The 25,168-nt window shown below is 32.7% G+C and overlaps 1 long non-coding RNA gene across 1 annotated transcript; it reads right to left on the bottom strand.

The window, feature by feature from the left end:
* Nucleotides 1-16,871: 16,871 nt before the first annotated feature.
* Nucleotides 16,872-24,688, bottom strand: LOC107873271. Its single transcript, XR_001675229.2, has 3 exons — nt 24,450-24,688; nt 24,156-24,367; nt 16,872-17,415 (listed from the first exon to the last, which is right to left on the bottom strand). It is a non-coding gene; the product is annotated as an uncharacterized LOC107873271 (long non-coding RNA).
* Between the last annotated feature and the right edge of the window lie 480 nt (nt 24,689-25,168).

The raw sequence follows: 25,168 nt of genomic DNA, 5'->3' as shown, positions 1-25,168 counted from the left end.
TAAGTCTCAATTACAAATTTAGTTACAGTCTCTGCTACGGTATTAGATATAGTATCAGCCTCAGTCTCAGTTCAAAAATTAGATCATTAACACAGTCCAATTTTGGATTTGCTTGACCATAGCATAAAGTTATCAGTTACACATGCTATCAGTGTTTCAGTACCTCAGCTTACAGAATGTTTTTGAATCATGTTATATGCCTGGTCTTGTATTCTTATACAATACAAGTATTTCATGAATTCATGCTCATCTATCTCATGTTACTTAGTTTGTCCCTTTCTCATATTCATAAAAACTCCATATTCTCAGTCTAGTTATTCAGACTTAGTACAGTTCAGTCTTATATGCCCAGTGCTCAGCCATCAGTCAGTCAGCATATCAGATGATTCAATTAGTAGGAATTAGTTTAAACAACTAGTACTTTAGTTCGACAGTCAGAAAAAAAATTCACATATTTTCCTATTCTGTCCACCAATTCGCACTATTCGAAGTCTCATGGATGTAACTATCCTAAGATGGATCAATAAAGTAGTCACGTGTTTAGCTCAGTTCATGTTTCATGACTTAGTCTCAGATCCCAGATATTCAGTTGTGATTCCATTCGTGGGTGTTCTGTGCATCTTTCCAGTATCTCCTTAGTATCTCAGCCAAGTCAGCATTCTATGAGAGACGTAGTGTCCCAAGGGGGAGATACACTATAATCCCCTGAACTTTTATTACCTAAATATGTCATTCCTTCTTCATGTAAGGAACCTATTTTAGAGTAGTGGGTACTCTTAGGTGGACCCTCAAGCTCCAATCTCAGCCGTAAGCCATGTACGCAATAGTTCAGTTCAATTTATGATACTCAGTATATGTCACACATTACAGACTCAGTCATGTTCCCATGTTCCTATTTAGTAAAGGATCTCGAGTTCGGGATTAGTGACTTTATCTATCTAAGGATCTCTCCTATGAATGGAGTAAAGAGATTCAGCAAGAAGGGAAAGCTCAGTCCCTGAAATGTCGGTCCCTTCAAAATTCTCAGTTGTTTTAGCAAGGTAACTTATGAGCTTGAGTTACCTTTAGATCTAGCTTCAGTGCATCCAGTCTTTTATGTCTCCTTGCTTAAGAAATGCATAGGTAACCCAGTAGTCGTAGTCCCTGTTAGGGGCATAGATATTCAGAACAACTTCTATTATTGAGGAACAAAGAAGTTCCTCTACTTAAAGATCTTTAGCGGAATCAGTTCGTTGAGGGAGCTACTTGGAAAGCAGAAGCAGACATGCGTACCAAGTATCCTCACCTCTTCCCTACAAACTCAGACCTGGATTAAGGTAACAGTTCTCCTTAAGCTTATTCAGTTTCATGTTCAGGTTTTAGTGACAAGCTTGGTGTCCATTTTATGTTCAGGTTTCAGTGACAAGATTGGTATCCATTTCATGTTCAGAATTCCATTATAAACTTGGTATTAAATACCATTGCATATTCAGTGATGCATTTATGTATCAGTTCAGTTATATAATCGTGCATCAGGCATGTATTCTCATTGTGAGAACCTTGGTTCATTAGAACACTCAGTCATGCATTTATGAATCAGTTACACATGCATCAGATATGCATGTTTGGTATGATAGATATGCATGTTTGGTATGATATATTCAGTTATCAGTCATGTCAGTTATGAGATCATGTTCTAGTTATTCATGTTCAGTATGTACGTCAGTTTATCTTCTCCCCTCTCACTCAGTCTCATTCAATGATGAATATTCTCAAGGGGGAGATATTGTAATACCCCGTACTTTTACCTAGCTTGAAATCATCCCAAGTATGTTAGAAACTTACTTTGAAAGATAAATCTACTTTTATATACATGGAATTTTTAATATTTTCACTTTTTATCATGTGGGAAATTGAATTAGCTTTCCAACGATACCAATTTTATCCAAATCCGGTATCGGGGTAGAAAGTTATGGTCATTTTATAGAAAGCAGTCAAAACTACCCAGGTGCGATGATGAGGGCCGACAGACCATCGAGCTAGCTACGAACCATTTCCCAAACTATCACAGTAGAGGCAGTGAGACCACCTTCTGTGGAAGGACGACAACTCAGGTTGATAGAATTTTGAGCTAGCAACGGACCGTTGCCCAAGCCGTCGCAACAGAGACAGAGAACCCCTATTCTGCCCAGGTGCGACGGTCAGGACCGACAGACCGTCGACCTAGCGATGGACCTTCGCTCTCACCGTCACATAGTTTATTCAGTTATTTTAAAGTCATTTTTAAAAGGGTATTTAGGTCTTTTTCCAACTATTTTAACCCCTAATAATATCAAATCAAGGCTTACAAGTTCATTATCCATCTATAACACCAAATTAGGGTTTCTCTCAAAGATCAATCCCCAAGAACAAGAAACCCTAGCTGTTTAATTTCAAGTCAAGAATTCAAGCTTTCCTCCACCAATCTTCAAGAAATCATCCACCCAGGTATGTCATGTGTTGATTCATCGGTCCCTTTCACCCATGAAGCTCAAGAATCTCTTTTCAAAATCCAAGATTTGTGTATTTATGAATGTTCATGATTTAAATTGAATTGAAATTCATGTTCATGTGTTGTGGGGTTTTGATTTATGTTTGAAATTACATATTCCAATGATTGACCCTAGGATGTGAGGATGGCAAGAAATACCTATGAAAGTCCCTAGGGTTAAAGTTATTTGCCTAAGAATCCCTAGCCTACCTATAAATACGCCTATGACTCCATCAGTTTGGCATACCTTAGATAGGCATACGCTAGAAAATCCTTAGGTGTCTCTTCCCTTTTTTTTTTAAGGTTTTGACAAAGGTGATTCTTCACAACACTTGAATAATAATGGCTGACAATACATTTCTATTTATTTTTCCGCTACACATTGGCTCGTGTATGTGTTGAAATTTTAACATGTGGTATCAGAGCCAACTTTAGCCATGTTGTTTAGTATTTCGTTATATTCACAAATAGTAGTATTGTTTTAATTGTACATTTAATTGTTATATCATATTCTTATTATAATATCTTGACTAATTATAAGAAATATGAATGGGAGATATGTAGGCTCAACCTATTCCCTTATCGTATACAAACTATTATCACTATGGCTGAAGAATCATCGTTTTAACGAAGGACATGTAGGCTCAACCTATTTCTTTGTTGTATGTTTTTTTTATTAATAAAAGATGCTTTATACAATGGATTGCTTTGATGTAGACTCTTCCTAATCAATCCTCTTTAATATTTTAAGAATTACACTTTGTTTAAGTTAATTATTAAAATTAACTATTATGAGATGTCATTCTGAGTTCTTTTTATCATATGTTTGGGTTAGCCACAACATCCCGAGCATATGATATAAAAAATAATTTATTTAATCACATAAAGTTAAGTAATTGAAATATAATAATGACATCTAATAAAGTCCTATTATCTTATCAAAATAGTAACCTTACCCCACAGGGAGATAACTAATTGGTTAGATTAACTGGAATAGATAGTAAAGCTTTCTGTTTAAAAATTATACTATGCCCACAAGTATGGATTATTTTTTAGTTTTATTCGATTTACTAGTCTAATAAAGTTAAGTAATTCTATGCATGAGTGCAACCTCTACCCATAGGAAGGTTTAGAATTTACTTAAGAATCGGTATTTACGCGATTCATTTTGATAGTTATGTATTTCATAGATTTTGTATGTGTATCTTTGTTTTACAGTTAACACAACTTTTTCTACTGCTCTCTTTAACAAAAATGCTTGAATTCTAATGTTGTCTGGTAACAACTTACTGAATAGAAGGAGAAAGTCCTTCTCACTTTAGGGTGTTTGGATATGGATCTAGCACTTCATGTGAAAGAACCATCTAAATCCACAGAATCAAGTACGCCAGAGGCTAAGGCTTTTTATGAACGGTGGGAGTGATCTAATCTCTTGAGCTTAATTCTCATAAAGTCTCATATAAGTCAAAGCATTAGGGGTTCTATCCCTAACAACAATAATGTAAAAGCTTACATGAAGGCAATTGATGAACAATTTGTAAGCTCTGATAAGGTGTTTACGAAAACCCTTATGAAGAGGCTCTCAAGTATGACATTTGATAGAAGTCATACAGTACGTGAACATATTATGGAAATGAGAGATATTGCTACTAAAATCAAGTCTCTTGAGGTTGATATATCCTCACCATTTCTTATGCATTTTATTCTCAACTCTTTTCCTACAAAGTATGGTCCGTTCAAGATATCTTACAACACATATACAGATAAATGGTTAATCAATGAACTCTTGACTATGTGTGTGCAAGAAGAAGAGAGGTTGAAGCATGAGATACCAAAAAGTGAAAATTTAGTAACTTATGATAAGAAAAATGCAATAAAGGGAAAAAATATTCCTATGAAGAAGAAGGACAGTCTTGACAAAGACACTTGCCATTTCTGCAGAAAGAAGGGACACCGAAAGAAAGTTACCTGAAATACAAGAAGTGGCTCCAGAAGAAAGGTAATTTTACCTTTGTATGTTATGAATCTAATTTAATTGAAGTTTCTGATAATACATGGTGGATCGATTCTAGTTCGACTACTCACATTGCCAAAATCATGCAGAAAACCGATGAAAAGTGAACAAAATATTTATTCTGGCAATAGGATGGCATCACATGTGGGGACTTATAGGATCATTTTCTAAAAGATGATTTTTCATTGGATTAAGAAAATATTTTTTCCATCATATTTTAAGAATTTAATTTCTTTTTCTAGACTATCCATGTTTAGTTATGATTTTAATTTTCATTTGTCTACAATAAACTTTTGAAAGACAATAAAGTCATGGGTTTTGGAAATATGTATGGAAATTTATTTAAATTTAAGCTGGCCTCCACAACTGAATTTAATGTCATAACTATACATGATCAAGAAATTTACACTAAGCAATGTATTATCAATGAGAACTGTAACACCCTATACTTTTTCCTAGCTTAAATTTGCTCCTAAAATGTCAAGGACTAGCTTCAAAAATGAATTCCATTTTATGCATATGGAATTTTCAAGATTTTGAATTTCCATTATGTGGAAAATTGAATAAGTTTTCCATCGATACCAAATTCTCCCATATCCGACACTCGGTTGAGAAGTTAGAGCATTTTTAAGTTAACAATGTGCCACCTGGACTCTCAGCACGTCGCGGGGAAGGAAAAAAATCACAATTTTCACTTTCCAGTGAAGTTTCGTAATCATGGTGTGCCACAAAGGAGTCCCATTACACATTTGGTAATTTTCAGTAAGCCTCCATGATAATGGTGCATCACGGAGGTAGCCAAAAGGACATTCCAAAGGGACACCGCGATAGTGGTGTGTCACGGAGTCTCCCCAGTTTCCAATTTTCCAAATTCTACATAGACACCGCGATAATGGCATGTCGCGGTGGCCACCCAGTTCAGAAAAATATTACGTTTTTCAGTTTCGTTTAGAGGTTTAAAGAGGGTATTTTGGTCAATTCCCAAGCCCCTAATCTGTCCAAACATAAGATTTAATCCTATTCTAAGTACTTTATACCCAATTTCATCCATTCTCTCCTAAAAAAAAACCCTAAAGCTCCAATGCTTCTTCTATAAGAAATAAAAAATCCTCCATAGATTCTCTAAGAAAGCTCCAAATTGAGGATTCCCAAGGCAAGGTAATCAAGAACTCATCTCCAAGAACTCAAATAGGAATCAATAGATTAAGTTTCTTCATTTAATCTCAATCAAGGTATATGGGGTTTTTTAACAAGGATAATTCTTTCATCCCTATGCCCAAAAATTTATTTTAATTACAAATTTACTAAATTTAATGTGATTTTCCAAGAAATTAAAGTTAGGGTTTATATCCAATATTGATATTTTATAAGATTATGAGATGTCAAGTGATTTACAAGTTGATTTTCATGTTTATGTTCATATTTTCATGCATATGGCAGAAATTTCCAGATTTTGAGTTGATTTATCAATATTTACATTATCAAGCATGAACATTTTGATGTTTTGACATGAGTTTAATGCAAGAGTCATTAAGCCCTAATTAAAGATAGCTATTTCAAGATTGTTTGTGCTATGAGTACCCTATGATAAGATTATTCTCAGATTTTTGACAAAGATTTGACCTTTTGGTCCTAAGCTAAGATAAAGAATCCACATTGTTCATATAACTTCAGATTTTAAAAAAAAAGCATAATTGGTTTTCTTGTAAACCCTTGTGCTATTTTTGAAGTGGATTTCTTAAGATCTTGAGCATAAGAATGAGAGTAGTATTTATCACCGAGATGGGTATGTTACCAAGGTTTTATGTCCCTGAACTACATGCCACCATAGGATTAAGATTATTCCCATTTCTATATGGATGACTAATAGTGTGATCACTTAAGTTAAGAAGTTCTATTAAAATGGCAAGAGTAGAACAACTCTCCCCAATATGGGAAAGACGTTGGACTCCATGAATGCTCACATGGTTTATCTCAGTTATAAGAACTTCCCAAAAGAGGTCCCCTACTCTTAAAATAGTCTATTGATTTAAAGCCTTAAGATAAAGTATTTTATCTAATTGAAAAGAATAATAGAAAAGCTTTTAGAAAACTAAGTGTAAAGGCTCAACTTAATTCAGATTATGCTTTACAAAAAGATATTAGCTATAGTTTTCAGCTTTCAGATTTAAGAGTGAGTCCTTTATACACTTAAACATCATGATTTAAAGAGAGAATACAAGTACAACTTTTAGAACTAAATGTTATGACTCACTAGATTTATAAAGCATGACTTGCTTCTCATGATTATTATTTTTAGTATTTCAGATATTTTAGTTTATGTGATTCATTTACATTTAGCATGTATTGTTTTACAAATTATGATGATGAGATGATGTTTTTACTTATGCATTCTCCACCGTATACTCAATACATCCTTAAAGTATTGATCCATATATACCTCTATGTGCTACATTATCTCATAATGTAGGTATCATTTCAGTTTTAGCAGGCATACCATATTCAGATAGTTTGCAGCTTCAAGTCAGCAGGTGATGAGTCTTTTTGATTAAAGGGCTTAAGTAAGTCATAGTTTGAGAGTATTTTATTTTTTCTTTATTCAGCCGTATTGATTTGGGATAGCTGGGGTCATGTCCCGGCTACCTATAGTCAATACTAGTAGAGGCTTCATAGATAGTCAGTAGAGTTAATGTATTTGAATCCGGTGTTATTTTGTAAAAGCAGGGTTGTAATCATTTAATTTTTATTCTGTACTGATCAGATTTAGAAAAGAGTCATCTTCCACTTATTTCATTCAGATTTATGTATTTTATTTAGTTGCTTATGAGTTATACCAGTAGAAGGTTTAACTTGGGATCACTAATGGCCCTAAGCACCATGTGGCATCTCGGGACCATTTTTGGGGCATTACAAACTTGGTGTCAGAGCACAGGGTTCAAGTGTCCTAGGGTTTCTGTGAAGCCGTGTCTAGTAGAGTCTTGCAGAATGGTACGAAGACGTTTGTACTTTTTTTTTAGAGGTTACAAGGCATTTAAGAAAAGTTTCCTTTCTTTCCTACTCTAGATCTTGCAGTAAAGTTGTTTTCTTAGAATTTTCTATCTATTCATGTGTTACCTCAAAATTCCTCATCTATTTATTATTCATGAGATAACATAATTAGCAAGTTCCAGTTTCTCCTCAAATAATGCTCTCAGATTTACTAGCAGAAACTTTAGAAGTCACAGAAGGGACTTGAGAGGAGCTCCCTAGTGTGTTAAGTTCCTTGAGTTTAAAGTTTATGATCTTATCCTTATGAGTTGTTCAGTTGAGACAGAATTAGATATGTATTCATATAATGCTTATGAGATGAGATAGTGTGAACCTAGATTGTTAAATAAAGTGTGAATTCGGGGGGTATTGTGAACTTCTGTGTTATGATTTATGAATAGTAGAAGCTTATTATAGTTGAAAGTATGAGTATAGAAGAGTAGTGACAAGAAAAGCGGGAATGAAGATTGATAAGAAGTATAGAGATAAACTCGTGCATGTTGTCGAGATGGGTTGAGGTGATAGTCCCTTATGTGTTAGTTTAATGGAGGTAGAGAAGGAGTTATTAGTTAAGGAGAATTGTTGTTTGTTTGATGTATGGAAGGAGTTATTAATTATATTAGTTGTGTTAGAAAATTATAGAATATTACTGAAGTGTTTGGTGGTTTAGTATCATTAATTTGGGCTTTCCATGAGGTTACAAAAAGGATTTTAGTTGAAACCTATAGAGCTATGATTGTAATTTAGGTGTATAGATGGGTAAATAGTAGTGATGTGTAGAAGTAGTATGTGCTAATTGATCATAATGAGATAGGTATTTTACCCGACCACTATTATTATGAAGTTCTACCGGACTAATATTTCTTGATGTTTTATTTTATAGCTTCCAAGTGAGAATAGTATGTAAGGTGGGTTGTTAAATCATGTTTATCACTAGACATTAAGTTTAAACAGTTGATTGGTCATCGAGGTGGATGTAATATTTTCCTTGGTTAGTGGTGCTAGTTATATGGAAGTGATCTAGTAGGCTTGAACAGTATGTACAAGAGTTTGAGTCCATCATAATTAAGTATGATGTTGTATGAATGATGATGGAGTATGCCCAAGGTGATATAGGGTTGCTTTATTTTCTAAGGTTATTATTTTTTTGTGTGGTTGGTAGTACCATTGAGTTACTAAGTGGAAGAAGACTAGTTAGATGGTATATAGTGTTCTAAATACCTAAGTTAAGGAGTTTTAATTGATGATGTTGAGCATTTTTGATATGATCTTAATTCTCATGGTTTAGAGATATAAGTTTAGAGATGAGATATTAGTAGGCTATGACGAAAGCAGCATGGTTTATTAAAGGTTAAGACATCTATGTTAAGTGTTAGAATCTAAGTTTGAAACCTTATAGAAATGAGAGTTGAAGCTCTAGATCGTGTAAATTCAGGATGTAGTGATACTCATGAAGATTCTAAGTTAGTAAGTGTTCCAGATATTATATAGTGACTAGTGAGGGCTATAGAAAGATAGAGTTGTACCTCGGAAGGAAGTAGTAGAAATGGGTTTTACACTTTCAGGTGTAGTCTATCAGAGTAAGTTTATTATTTACGTGTATTGTTGTATTCCAGACTCTAGAGTGCAGCGAGTGTAGTCCAGTTTAGAGTTTAGTGGGGGGGTTCCACCGGCTTAGAGTGATTGCTTAAAACTAAGAAGGAGATGATAGAATAAGTAACAAAGTCAGACTTTTCGATTCTAGTAGTGATGCCAGTGTAGTTTAGAACATCATACGACGAGGATGAGACTCAACCCATTCTTATTTTAGTGTTGGTATTTCAGTTATTCCAATATCTACTCATACTTTATAGTATGTTCAGTCACAGTACTCGTGCAACACTTTTAACAATCAAGCGAAGTCCAGATCTATATCATGTACGCCCTTAGACTCGATCTCTTTAATGATTCCATATCGTGAACCCTCTATTCCTCAGGCCACGACAAAGTGTCAAGCTATGCTTAGTATCCCTTCATGTTCTGGATTGTAACATTCCAATCTTTCAGTGACCTCCCCCAGGTCAAGATAGTGATGATGAGCAATTGTGTAGATGGGAAAGAGTAAATGTGTTATGTTGGGAAAAATGGTTGAAAGATGGTTTTATGTAAGTCTATAAGTTTGAAAGAATTTTTGAGGTGAAGTTTAATTTCTTGTGTATGACTTGGTTAGTTGAGAATATTTTATGTGTGTCATCCTAAGAATTGAATAGTGCATGGAATTTGTTATTGATAGAGGTATTAGAGAATATGAGAAAGATGCTCTTATGAGTATTTGTTTAGAAGTGCACATGTGGTTATGAAGATAGGATTGAACGTTAAGTTGATATATAATTGGATGGGCGCGTTGTGTGCTAAACATTTCCTAATAAGAGGTTGAATTTTGTTATAGAAGTGATAAAAAGAATTATCTTAGAGAGGAGTAGTTATTACAATGCTTGGGTTATTGAATCCATAGTTTAGACTAGTGTTATGGTGTTAGGTATAGTACCTTGTGATCATGAGTTAGGCTTGACCACGATGAGAAAATATGGTTCAGTTAGAATTTAGTAGATGAATATATCAATGCCATGCGAGAATTATAAGTTGAATCAAGCGTGTATGGTATTTGAGGGGAATAATATAGTTGAGGGAGTGTTTGAGAAGTGTTGCTAAGCTTTAAAGTAAGAAGTTTCATTGCTAAAGGCCAGAAATTCTATCCTGACTTATGATTTATAGGTCTAAGTTCCATGTTATAGAGTCGTAGCAATGTTGTAGTTTCCTATTCAGATGTTTTGTCCAGATCATGTCCACAGTTTTTTACTCTCTAATAGCATTAGAAATTTCTTAGAAAGGTGTTGAAGAAATACTCCATCAGGGTATGAGCGTTCGGTATGATTCAGTCCGTATAGCCAGCAATCCAGCTTAACAGTCTGACAGACAAATTTCCACAGTTTTTCATCTTCCAATTTAGTCTAGTCTTACTACCTAAAATTTCATGAGTATGGCAATTTCAAGAGGTAGTTTGTTCGCATCCATATAAATTACAGATTCAGCTCAGTATATGCATTATGCATTAGTTTCAGATTCAGATATTAAGTCATAATTCAGTTCATAAGTATCCTGCGTATCATCTCAGTCTTTTCCTACTATTTCAACCAAATCAGTATCATTCGGGGATGAACGATCCCAAGGGGGAGATGTTGTAATGCCCCAAGTTTTCATGGAGTTTTCACGTCATAAACCTCTCATCTTTTTCTCACGAAATTAGATCTAGCCTAAGGGAATTGTTACCCATAACTTGTCTCTCTCGTTTCTATCTTAGCCATATGGATATTTTTATGTAAGTTCATGTACTCACAGATCAGTTCAGTAGCTCACTACATTGAGATTCAGTCATACAGTTTATTTTAGTTGTGCATGATAGCTTATAACCTCAGATTCCTCAGTAATTTCAGCCTAATTTTCCACATTCGATGCCGAATGTTCCCAAGGGGGAGATATTGTAACACCCCATATTTTTTCTAGCTTAAATTCTCTCCTAGAATGTCAAGGACTATCTTAAAAAATGAATACCATTTTATGCATATGGATAACAAACTAGTTATCCGTTGCATCAGAGGAGTTATCTATTGCAACAGACTAGTTATCTGTTGCATCAAATGAGTTATTTATTATAACAAACTAGTTATCTGTTGCAACAGACGAGTTATCTGTTGCAACAAAGGAGTAATCTATTGCAATAGAGGATTAATCTATTTTGAACAACACAAAATAGCTCCTGCCATAAACCTAATAAATAACCAATATGTTTCAACAGATGATCCATCGATTGAAAGAACTCAAAACTCTTGCTATTCTAGTGGATTCAAAATAGTTCCTTATGTCCAATCATCGATATATTTGTTGAGAAGAAGAAATAGACAGAAACATAAAATTTTCATTAAACAAAAATAAAATCCATTAGGTAGATAGATCGGATATAAATAAAAATAAAAATACATACCCTAAAAGAAAAAACATAACCTAATTATTATTATTATTATTATTATTATTATTATTATTATTATTATTCTCATCATCATCATCATCATCATCATCATCATCATCATTATTATTGCCAGCCGACCAATCATCAACCGGCAGTAGCAGTGCCCTCCTCAGCTTGTGAATCTCTCGGAGTATCCTTGCTCTCACGGCGCCCAACTCCCACTGCATGTCATTAACCTGCCTCTGAAGTTTCTTTACTGTGTCGCGTAGAATAGTAATGTCCCAAACAGGATCAACCATATCTAGAACATGCATAAATTGATAAAAAATGTAAAAAATACAAGTAAAGGAAAGGGCCCGAATGTAATACAATGTATACTACCAATTGGATAGATTTACACAAAAAGAAAGAAAAAAAACTTACCTGAGTTAGGGAAAAGGTATATGGTCTTTGAAGAGAAAGTGGTTGAAGATGTAATATGAAATACAAGATACAAGAAATAAATAGAGTGTAGTAAAATGAACGAGTAAGGAGAGACCTATTTATAGAGGATTGAATTTGAATGACTTAGCAAAGAGGCGCAAATGTTCACCTCCATTTTATTAATTACATTCAAACTGATGACTTTTTTATTACTGGGAAAAGTTATGACTTAATTAAATCAAATTGTTGACTTTTTTATTATTGTGATAAGTCATGACTTTTCAGCTTATTATTATTAATTAGTTCTTAAATTTAAATAATTTTTTTCTCAATTAAATAATCGAAGACTTCTCACCCTTTCAATAACCATTTATTTTAATAATAATAACCGTTTGTATTGAGTTGTGGCAACAGATTGTATATCTGTTGCATCAGATAACCCATCTGTGGCAACAGATATACCAGTTGTTGCAACAAATGGACCATTTGTGCAACATATAATCTATCTGCTGTAACAAATTGGTTATCTGTTGCGTCAGATGTCTACAACTGATGCAACAATGGACTATTTATTGGGGGACCGTCTTTTTTAATAATCATCATATACTTTCATTAATCCAAATTGGTGACTTTTTTATTATATAAATTGAAAAAAATAGATTTTAAAATAAAAATGGTGAAAAGTCACTACTTGTTGCCTATTTAATATTAACATCAATTATTCAAATTAAATAACCATTTTTTCACGGTTATAAATTGTGTTTATCATTTATGACTTTTTGTTTTATGTGAAAAGAAATGACTTAATTAAATCAAGCTGTTGACTTTTTGATTATTGTGACAAGTCATGACTTTTTAGCTTCTTAATATTAATTAGTTCTTAAATTAAATAATATTTTTTTATATTAAATAATTGAAAACTTCTAACCTTTTCAATAACCATTTCTTTTAATAATAATAATCATTTTTATTGACCTGTTGCAATAAATTGTTCATATGTTGCAACAGATGGTCCATGTGCGCAACAAATGAGATATTTGTTGCGACAGATGAACCATCTGTTGAAGGAGCTTTTTTGATTTCTTCTAACAACTGATTCATCAGTCACAACAGATGGGGTTCATCAGCTATTTTGAGTGTGTTAGACAAAAAGTCACGACTGTTCACCTTGTTTTTGACAATCATCATATACCTTAATTAATCCAAAGTGGTTACTTTTTTGTTATATAATAAATAATTAAAAAATAGATTTAAAAATAAAAATGGTGAAAAGTCACGACTTGTCACCTATTTAATATTAATATTATTTTTTAAAATTAAATAACCATTTTTTTACAGTTATAAATTGTGTTTATCATATATTTCCTTATTATTTATTTACGAATCATTTTTCATATTAAATAATCAAATGGCAATCAACATCCGAATGAACGTTATCCTTGTTACTGGCGAGTATGTGTCAAAGTAATCAAGGCCTTTTTTGTTTAAAGTATTTCACAACAAATCTTACGTTGTATTTGTCAATAGTACCATTATCCTTCATCTTTGTTTTGAAGGTCCATTTAGAATGTAAAGGTTTATTTCCTAGAGGAAGATCAACTAGCTCGCAAATATGATTTCTCATGATTGAATTAATCTTACTATTGACTGCCTCTTTCTAAAAGAATGAGTTCAAAGAAGACATCACTTCTTTAAACATTTGAGGATCATTTTCATGAAGAAATGTTACAAAATTTAATCCGAAGGAAGTTGACGTTATTTGATGTGTACTACATCTTGAATTCTCATCATTAAGTACATTCGTGTTTGTTTAATCTCCAGGCCATTTAGACCCTCCACTAGATATCTCATGTTCATTAATACAGATAAATGTACTTAAAAAACTCAACATTATTTGATTTGATTATCATATTTTCATGGATATCCAGATGTTTGAACTTATGAACAAAAAATTGACATATTTTACTGCTTGTAGCATATTCGATAAACACATAGTCCACAGTTTTTGATCCTATTTTAACCCTTTTAGGTATAGAAAATTGCATTTTAGCTGAACACGCCCAAACTTTGAAATATTTCAAGTTGTGTTTTTTTCTTTTACATTTTTTATATAGAATAGAATATGTCTTTCTATGGGGGCACTCATTGAGTATTTGGTTTGCTGTTAGGATAGCTTCCTCTCATAAATTTTGTGGTAAAACAGAATTTATGAGTAAGCCATTCATCGTTTCCTTTGACGTTCAATTTTTTCTTTTCACAGTTCCATTTGATTAAGGTGAATACGAGGTAGTAGTTTGATGGATAATTCCATTTTTCAAATATATCTCTGCAAAAAAAGATTCATACCCCCTACCCCTATCACTTCTTATCATTTTGATCTTTTTATACAACTGATTTTCAACTTTAATTTTCTATTACCTAAATACGTCTATTGTTTTATTCTTACCATTTGGCGAATAGACATAACAATATCTAGTTTAATCATCAATAAAAGTTATGGATACTTTTTTCTGCCACGACCTGGTGTTGACTTCAAATAAAAAATGTCTATGTGAATTAAGTCTAAAGGATTGAAATTCCTTTCAACAGACTTATAAGGATGCTTATCATACTTGTATTCCACATATGTTTGACACTTTAATTTATTGCACTCAAAGTTAAGAAAAACTTTTAACTTAATTAATTTTTACAAGGTTTTGTAATTGACATGTCCTAAATGTTTATGCCACAATTCCTTTGACTCAAGTAAGCAAGAAGAAATGTAACTTTTATTATTTTCAACACTCATACGTTGATCTTAAAAAGGCCCTCTATGAGGTAACCTTTAATTACATACACTTCTCTCTTACTAATTATAATTTTATCATAAACAAATACACATTTGAATCCATTCTTAGTCAAAACTAACATTAAAATAAGTTTTTTCACAACTCCAAAACAAAAAAGATGTTGTTGAGTATCACCACCTTTCCCGATATCATCTTCAAGCAAATCTTGCATGTTTCTTCAACCTTCATCGTAGTGGAGTTAGCTATGAATATCTTGTTATCATCTTCATCCAGAGTGTATGATGCAAATAATTCCTTGTTGGCACATATATGGTGGGTGGCACCAGAATTAATCCATCACTTTCTAGGATTCTAACCAAATTTCACTCTGAAAGCATAGCACATAGATCATCCACATCTTCTTTGGATTCAGCCATGTTGCCTTGATCCTTTTTCTTGCCCTTCTTGGGAGACCAACAATCTGTCATCTTGTGACTAATTTTACCATAGTTAAAGTAATTTCCTTTGAATTTCTTCTTAGGAGGATTGCCTTGTTGTCCTGATGCATTCTATCACTACTTTGATTTATTAGGATTTTCCTCCATAATATTTGCTCCGCTCATTACAGAATTCCCTATTGACCTATTTTTAGTTGTGTTGTTCTCTTATTCAATCCATAACCTCACAATGAGGTCTTCAACATACATCTTCTTGCGTTTTTCCTTCAAGTAATTTTTGAAGTCTTTCCACAAAGGTGGTAACTTCTCGATTATAGTAGTTACTTGAAAGGCTTCATTCATAACCAAATATACACAAAGGTTATGTGATTATCATAAACAAAATTAATATGTTTAATAAAGGTATTGACTAAATTTATACCTTCCTCTAGGAAATCATGGACGATGGCTTGCAGTTCTTGAACTTGGGTAATGACAATTTTACTGTCTACCATCTTAAAGTTCAGAAATCTTGCAACAATGAGTTTCATCATTCCTGCATGCTTTATTTTGTATATATTTTCCAGAGCATCTCATAGTTCCTTAGAGATCTTCATGTTGTTGTACACATTGTACAAATCATTTTATAGGCCACTCAATATGTAGTTTTTACATAAGAAATTTGAATGCTTCCAAGCTTCCGTTATTATAAAGCATTCTTTTTTTGATGTGTCTTTTGGCATCTCTAAAACGCTTTATATGAAGAATCTTGATAGACATAATGTATTCAAATAAAAGAACACGTTTTTCAACCATATTTTAAAATCCACACAAGAAAATTTGCTAGGTTTTTTCATTATTTTCATGGCGGGAGCAACATTCAAGCTGCTTGAAGTAGCAATATTTGTTGTTGTGACATTTTTCACTCCATCATTAACTTGATTTTCAATACTCATTTTGCTATCACAAAGAGTCAACCAATTTAGTATGTTAGAATACTAACTATAAAGTTTAAAACTTTAAATAACTTATTTCTAGTTTAACGATGAAATTTTTATGTTTTTCAAATCGTCAACCAAATGAACTTTAGCTTGTGATAAAGTTTTTATATCTTCAAATCACTATTAAGTTCAAAAAGAGTAGAAACCCAAAAGCTTTAGTCTCCAGAAATCTAAATATACATATTATTAATAATTTTTTGAAGATTGTTATGTATCTTTTACAGTCTTTTGGACGAGCAGAAAGATTTCACCTTTTACCTTTTGAGTCTTAGGATGTCGCCTTACTAATCCTTATCTTGATCCCAGTTAACTATAACCTTTTGAGTTTGTAGCTATTAGATAAAATCTAACCATCTTTCTTAGATAAAACCTATTAGCGTGAATTGACAGTTAAACTCCAAATTACTGTTGTCATTATCTTTTCCTAGTCATAACTCCTTTTTTAGAGTAAGTACCATAATCTAGACAGGATCCTAACGTGTGCACCTGTTAAGAAAATGATTAAAGTGAAGATAATACAATGCATGCATGGCTATCGATTTAGAATGACAAAAGCACTTCCCCTACTTCGTTAATCTGCTAGGGTTTCCATAACCCTAGCTAAGGGGTTCTAGCTGCTTATGCTTGTGAAGTAATCAACAACATTCATGATGGAAATAATAAGATGAAATCATAATAATCACAAGTAAAATCCCAAAACCATAACTGAATTAATCAACCAAAATCAATACAAGAGAATTCCAAGATCAAAATCAAATCTCGAGATCAAAATATGTTTGTAAGTATCAAGAGTGAGTAACTTCTACTAAGAAACACATAAGGAGTATTTATTTTTCATGAGGAAACCCTAAATCCAAAGCTCAAACGAAATAAGAGAAAACAGGGTCGATGGCTACATGTGGTCACCACATGCGGCCTGGCCTTGGGTGCATGTAGTACATTCGGCCTACAAGCTTGGTGCATGTAGTGACCGCATGTGCTCAGACAAAAAATTCCTGTAGGTATGCTCTCGAGATTTTGGACTTCTATCACATGCTTTGTCCACATGCGGTCCATATATACTACATGCGATCCACATGTTGACTTAGCAAGTACCAGAAGTTATTTTCTTCGGCTCTTCTTCTATTCCCGCACATGTTTTGGTCATGAACACCCATTATTGCTCACATAAGTAGCCAAAAATACCTTTTTTTCTCCTTTTCATGAACTTAGCATCCAAAACCTAGTTTCCTACAAAATATATCCAAAATGCATTATATCTAACAAAACAACCTCAGAAACTTACATAGTTTCATTGTTTTAAGTATCGAAAGTGCTATATTTCTATAGCACATCAAGACCCTCAACTTAGAACATTTGCATGTCCTTAGTAAGAAAACACAACACAACAAAACAAAACTAAAAACGACACTTAACTAGGAGAATCTAAATTATTCAAGGCAGTCAATCAACACTTTTAAGCTTAAATAATAACACCACCTTCAATCTCACTTTTAAAAACCAACTATGTATAAATATGAAACACAACAATGTGACATAATGGGATCAAGGTGTGACATTACATTAGAAATAGAAAACCATGCATATGTACAAGTTACACTACCCAAAGACGTAAGTATCTAGAAATATGACTTATGTGTCCCCACAATAAAGAAGTCCCAATCACTCATGTGATATAATACATGTCAATGCAGAGACAGTCAAGAGATACTCACACTTAAAAGAGTAGATCCAATCAATATGTATCAAATACCATAAGTTTGCCCCTATTTTCTTTACCTTATCATTCAGACAATCAAGATAGGATTACTATAGGACTTTTCTCAGCTTGTAATATAGGCTTGGGGGATGTAATGGTACATATGGACATATCAAGTGTCTTATCTTCCTTGGCAATACACTAACCTTGGGGTCTCACTTATTAGCCAATTTCCTATTTATTCCACCATTATTTCTCCCCTTTTATTTTAAAACACATTCAGGTTGGGTGTGGTCTTTTATTCTTTATTTTTCACTTTTTTATTTTCTTTTTTATTTCTTTTTCTTTTGCTACCACACCTAGCCGTACCAACTTTTTCTCTTATTCTACCCTTCTACATACCCACTTTATATCATATACCCCTATGATTGTCACTCTCAAATTAGGCGATTTGCTTGGATTGAGCTGCACAATGTCTAAGGAGAATCAGAGCCAAAACAGGTTCATTGTAACATAAATGGGAAGGTGAGTGGTGAAACAATAAAACCAAGCTATAAGGCTCAAAACAGGGATCAAGGGATACTATTTCACATAGGGAAGGTCATTTAGGCTAAAAGTAGACTAAAATAAAAAATGGTCTATGATCCTTTACTAACCAACTACCCTACAACCTAGACAAGACTAACCGAGCAAGTTATGAATTTAAAATGCAAAGGAAAATAAGTTACATCTCACACACACGTGGCATAGGGTCAATATTATAAACTACTAGTTATCTTATTCATGCAATTGTTAGCAAGTGATTATCATATACCTAATCCTAATGTCGTAACAAGATTCACAATGTTCACACATCTATACAATCACACAGTTCTAAAACACAATTTTGGAGGGGTATCATTTTTTCTCAAAAATCAATGAAAACATGATTATCACCCTTAAAACTTAAGAATCTCCTCATTACATAAAAGCATAACACAATACAAAATAAAACACAATATGACACAAATTAACCTAGACATGTCAGTTCTACAATATACTATGACCGATATAAAAAGAAGCATGACAACAAAAAGCCACAAAGGCTATGGAATATCCCACCCCCAACTAAACACTGCGCACTGTATTAATGTACTAAAATAAGATAAAACAAAAGGAAGTGATAACATACCTAGGACACACTAAGAGTTTGTGTCACGAGCATCCCCAGATAGGGGCATATCAGCTAAAGAAGGCATTGGTGGTGGCAATGCACTACTAAAAAATACATCCACTACTATCGCGTCATATCTCAGTCTCTCAACAATTGTAGAATCCATCAAATCATGCCTAACCTTTTTAACGGCCTGGTCATATGGCATATTAGGATCCATATTACGAGCAAAGGTACACTCTTTCACTGAAAGAGTTACGAGCAGAGGTACGCTTTCTCATTGAAAGAGTGGTTTCTATATGGCTCTCTGTGAGAGAGCATACCTTTACTCGCAATATGTCCAACTCCTCCCTTATCTGGGCTAGATCCGACACCTTTATCTCTGTAAATTGGGTTGTAACCCATCTCTTAAATTCATCAAGATGTGTCTATGAGTCATCACGTAGCTCAGGAAGGTTATCTCTCTGTACGGCCTCCCATCAAGTGGTACCCCAGTCTGAGAAAGGTACCGCCACTCATGTACAGTAGTCAGATGTACCCTAATTTAAGGAGGCTACAAAGAAGGCTACCCATGATGCACCAGTATAACAGGGGCAGAGTCCCATACCCACACATACCTCGAAGGCACCTCTAGAGAAGGAAAATCCGAAGTGGTGTGTGGAAAGCATGCGGGAGATTTTTGATATGGACAGTCGTATTTCGAAGTCAAACAGGTCCAAGAGATTTATTTATGAGGAGCACCAGATTGATCTATCAGGGCTTAGCATAGTACCACAGTTGCAAGCTTCCTTCGATCATTACCAGTTAGAGTGGATGGCTTCCATACGGATATGATGGAAAGGATATTTGGTATGATTAAATGCTTGTAGAATTAATGATTGATGTAAGATGGAATCTGCCAAACTCTTTGTAATAAGTTTAAGCTCTATGTTGTTATGTACTATAAATGACTAATCAATACCTTGGTTAGGGCAATTGGATGAAAGAAGAAAAGAATTTCTTGGGTCATTCAATAGTCAATTATAATGTGACATGCACACATAGTTGTTTACCTTTTGGGATTTGACAGTTACACCATATTCTAGGGTGATCCGAAGCTATAAGGACAGAGGAAATACTACATTATTCTTCTGTAAGTTCTTGAGAGTAAATTGTATACTTCATGCTATCCAGTCGCTAAGGAGTGTTTCTAGACGTTAATCTTAATTAGTATATTAATATGATTGATTTACTATTGAATTAGTTTTGAATCTATGGGGTCACACACCAACGAATGTTCCTATCTTTGTTAAGGATTAATTATTTTACTGATCATTATATTAAAGAATTTAATTAGTCAAATGAATAAATTATTAGTCCAAACAAAATATTATTATGTTCTTTGCTAGCATCAAGAATATAATTAATATTATGAATAAATTGAAATATTTTATTTGAATTGAATTAAAGTATATCTTTTGATTAAAATATATTAATAAAATATATAATAATAAAATACTATTGAAGAAAAGGACTTAAATTAGAATCCAATTTTGAATTGGTGCAGCTACACGCACATTCAAACATGCAATTCCTATTTGAAATTGTTTTAAGGAAGTTTGGTACTTTTGCTGCACATTACAGCATAGAAGTCCATTAAGGACTTATGAAATCACGCATACCCATAGGGGATGAAATTGTGGTTTTTAATTGGAAGAATTTCATAAAAAATTAATTATGAAATTAAATATTTATCCTAAATAAATTAAAGTATTATCCTATCCAAATAAGAAAAAAATTGAGAGGTGATTCTATATAAAGAGTGATGAAAAAATTTCATAACATAAGTTTATGAAAAAGTATTTTTATTATGAGAACAGTTTTCGGAAAAGATTCAGTTCTCAATGAAGAATTGGTAGCTGCACTCTTCTTGATTGTTAAATACAATATTCATCTATAATCTATAATAGATATGTATAATTTATATCTATAATATATCAAAAGTGTGAGGTCTAGAAATGTTATTTGAATTTTTTGCCTTCGTTAAAAGTGATAAAATTATTTTTTTACTTTTTTTCCTTAAATTATTATTTAATTATATTTATAATATTGTCTCCTAAAATACATGGAATCAGAACATTAAAATATATGATAATAATTTTTGTTAAATTAGAAATTCTAAAATACATTTTAAGAGATAAAACTTTTGGCAAAAGACAGAGATATTCAAACGCCAAAAAAATTGGGAAAGGAGCAATCTAATTTAATAAAGGTTGGGTTTAGTTGCTTTAGTCAAAAAAACCTTTTCATGCACAAAAAATTCAAAAATAAGAAGATAAATACACGTAGAATTCTAATATTTCTTAGAATTTTAGGGTTGTATCCACGTAGAACTCATGTAAATTGGTAAAGAAATCTATCTCAAAGACAACTCTTCAGTTAAATAATTTATATTAGAAAAATTAAAATATTTAGAGTTTTATCTTATATAGAATTTGAGGGTAAATGGAGTTCTATTTAACAATGCATACAATCTCATTAAATTTTGGTTCCAACTGCAATCGCATCAATTTAAAATTTGCCTTGTAACTATATATCCTTTATTCTTTTCTTTGGTTAAGTTAAGATATGAATTACATATAAGTTCTCTTATGCTAATAAATGGAGATAAGACAGGTTTGATCCCGTGTTTAAGGTGATTAAGCTTATACACTGTTGTATGAATTTAACTTTTATTACAAAATGTTGTTTTTCGTTGACATATACTACTTAATGCATGACACCCTAATTGGAACAAGAACACTTATTATAATGTCATTGTTTTGATTTGTAATTTTTTAATTGTTCTAATATTATGTTTCAAGGTAAAGATTCAAAATGGATAAGAAGTGGCAGTGAAAAGTTTGTCAGTAGATTTAGGCTAAGGTGAAGTAGAATTCAAAAACGAAATCTTGTTGCTTACCAAGCTTCAACACAGGAATTTGGTTAGATTGTTGGGATTTGGCTAATGTTGGTGGGTTTTATTTTTCAGAACTAATTTTGATAAATTTTACAAAATGGAGATTATTGCTTTTCACTTCTTTTCTCAATCTATTATTTAATTAAATTAAAGACTCTTAAAATGTATAAAAAAGAAATTAAGAATTCCTTAATGTGATTGGGTATTTAATTAAATTAAGAACTTTTAAATTATATGAAAAGAAATTAAAAATACCTAAATGTTGTTGGGCCTTTACCTAGACAGAGGCTTCGATAGGGGCAGTATCAATTATTGAATTTGTAGAAGAGAAAAGTGAATGTGCAATTTGCTTGTTGGAGTTTCAAGTTGGGGATAAAACTCGAGATATCTTGCATGCATTGTTATCATTCCAATTGTATTAACAAGTGGTTGAGAATACATGGATCCTGCCCATTATTTATAATTATCCTATTAACTATATCATTTTAAAATATTTGGACGAATTATCATGGGATTAACGTGCAATGCACGCATACTGAGACTAGTTAAATAATATTATGACACAAGCTAGGATTAGAAGCCATAAAATACAATTCATCTTTATAGTGCGTAATTAATATTCATATGATTTGACTCATTGGTATAGTTAATACTTAATATTTAAATAATTTTTTATCCGATTAAATTTATGTCCATTACTAAAAAAATTATTAATTCTTTTTGTTATATAATATCATTTAATTTTGCTCCACGTATCATAAAAGTGACTTTGATCGAATTTGGTAAAAACCTTAACCGAAAGGCTAAGATGTGAGAAAATAACAAAAAATATATATGTTTGAGTAAGTTCAAAATAATCCATCAAATATGTTTCTGACGAGCAGTTTTGTAGGTTAGTCAACAATTCTCCAAATATTGGCTTGTGAGGAATTAAAATAAATATATCAGCATAATATAATACTAAAAGCTAATTAAACTCATAAGTCATAATAAAGGACACGTATTGTAGTTACTAGTTAACTGATATACTAAATTATAAAATTTCTTACATTTAATTCAAGGCAGTAGTCCAACTTTATATATTCCAAAGAAAAATCATATCTTCAAAAATAAATTAAAGATTTTTCATTCACTTTTCGACTGATAGAGTAAAAACAAAGACGAAGGATAGACTTTACCATTGTAATTTTTTCTTAACTGTATCTATATATCGATACTTCGTGAGAATAAATGGAGTCCAAGTGGACTCATTCAAGATGAGTTCATGCACAAATGGAGAAATTAAAAGAAATTAGTACCGAATCTTTTAAGAGGCAAAGAAATAAATAAAATCCATGTAAATATTATAGGAGCAATTGGGAGGACATAACATGTGTATTTACGCAAACATAATGCAAGCAATTAAGCCAACTTAATAATTCCACCAAAGGAACCAGATTAAATGGTCGCAATAAGAATTGATTCAAACCACAAGCGAGAGCTACATTAATTACAATTTCGATAAAAATGAGTTAGGGCAGTGACTTGTAGCATGTTAGAACCTAAACTAATGGAAGAACAATTATAGGAAACAAGAAAGTACAAACAGTGGGGTTAAGAAACACAACAAGCAGCAATTACGTTTTGACCAACAAAATTCACAGGAAACAAAAAACTATGAATAGAGAATTACGAAACACAACAAGCAACAACTAATTTTCGGGCAACAAAGTGCGTAGGAAACAAGAAACTATGAACATGGGATTAAGAAACACAACAAGCAACAACTAAACTCGAGCAACAAAGTGCATATGAAACAAGAAACTATGAACACAGTTTTAAGAAACACAACAGGCAGCAGCTAAGTTTAGACTGCCATATACATAAAAAAAAAAAAAAAATAGGAAGATGTGAACACGGGAACATCTGACTTTTATCACTATTAGACTCTTACAGAAATAGGAAATATTCAAAGAAAAATACATTTTTTATTTAAAGATGCAGTCAATCTACTCTTATTGCCAAACATAACATCATCAAACTTCACATTGAGACGGCTCAGACATCACGACTTCGGCTATCATACAAAATACGTCAAAAAGCCAACCCACACACAAAATTTTACTCAAACTAGTGAGAACAAGTTCAAACAGGAGCCAAACATATGGTGAGGAATTAGGACGGAGCAGAGAGAGTATTACCTTTTCCGGAGCAGCGAACAGGACGACGAATGGACGACTTCAAATCGATGTTTCTTCGAGAATTTTTGGTTGCATAGGATTAGAAGCACGTGACTACCGAATCCTCACTTTTTCCCCAAAAATCCTCCCCCTTAACCCTTATCCCTTAGCCTCCATTTATAGGCAAAATTGGGGAGAAAAAGGTGTTGAATTTTGAAATTATGGACCTCAATCTGAAATTTCAACTAATCTTTAACAAATTTTCACATCCACAATGAGACAAAGTAGAGAGTTGTTGAGAATTAATTTCTTTACCTGAAAAAGTGAATCAACGACTAAGAAAGATGAAAACCATTTAATTTTTTGCCATAGACGCTGAACCGGGGGGCAAAAATAGTAAAAGTGCATCTGGGTTCGGGTTGCAGTGGTGGACTGTGTTGACACTGTTGCTGGTGTCGTTTGTTGCTGTTACGCTGTTGCTATGTTGAATGGTGTTGTTGCGCTATTTGTTAAGGGAGGAAAAGCAAAAGGATTATTTGGTTGGGTTGAGAATTGGGCCGATTTTGTGTTTTTTTACCAAAAAAATATATAAAGTAGCATACTTAAATATTAAATTATAAAAAATAACAACACTTTTATCAAATTACATTTTGTAGCATATGTATTTGTATGTATTTGTATTTTTGTAGCAATAGTTTGCAAAAATACAAAATACACATTGATCATAAAGGCAATAAAAATTATATGTATTTGTATTTTTGTATCAACAGTTTGCAAAAATACAAAATACTACTTGCTATATTATGTAATTATGAAACTGTTGCTATGAAACTCATAATTAAGGGGATAAGTATGCTATCTCTGAATTTTACCCTTTTTTTTTATTTAGGGCTGCTGTGGAGGCTGGGTCGGTTTTGCTATTAATTAAAGGGGAAAGGACAAAAATAACACCTAAAACTAAAATAATTCCACAAAACTAGCACTTAAATTTAAAAATTCAAAAAATAGCACTCGATCATGGTGCCAATGGATAA

Source organism: Capsicum annuum, chromosome 6 (genome assembly GCF_002878395.1).
Source record: "Capsicum annuum cultivar UCD-10X-F1 chromosome 6, UCD10Xv1.1, whole genome shotgun sequence".
Classification (NCBI taxonomy): domain Eukaryota; kingdom Viridiplantae; phylum Streptophyta; class Magnoliopsida; order Solanales; family Solanaceae; genus Capsicum; species Capsicum annuum.
The sequence above is the reverse complement of the archived record's forward strand: the minus strand, read 5'-3'. Positions and strand labels throughout refer to the sequence as shown.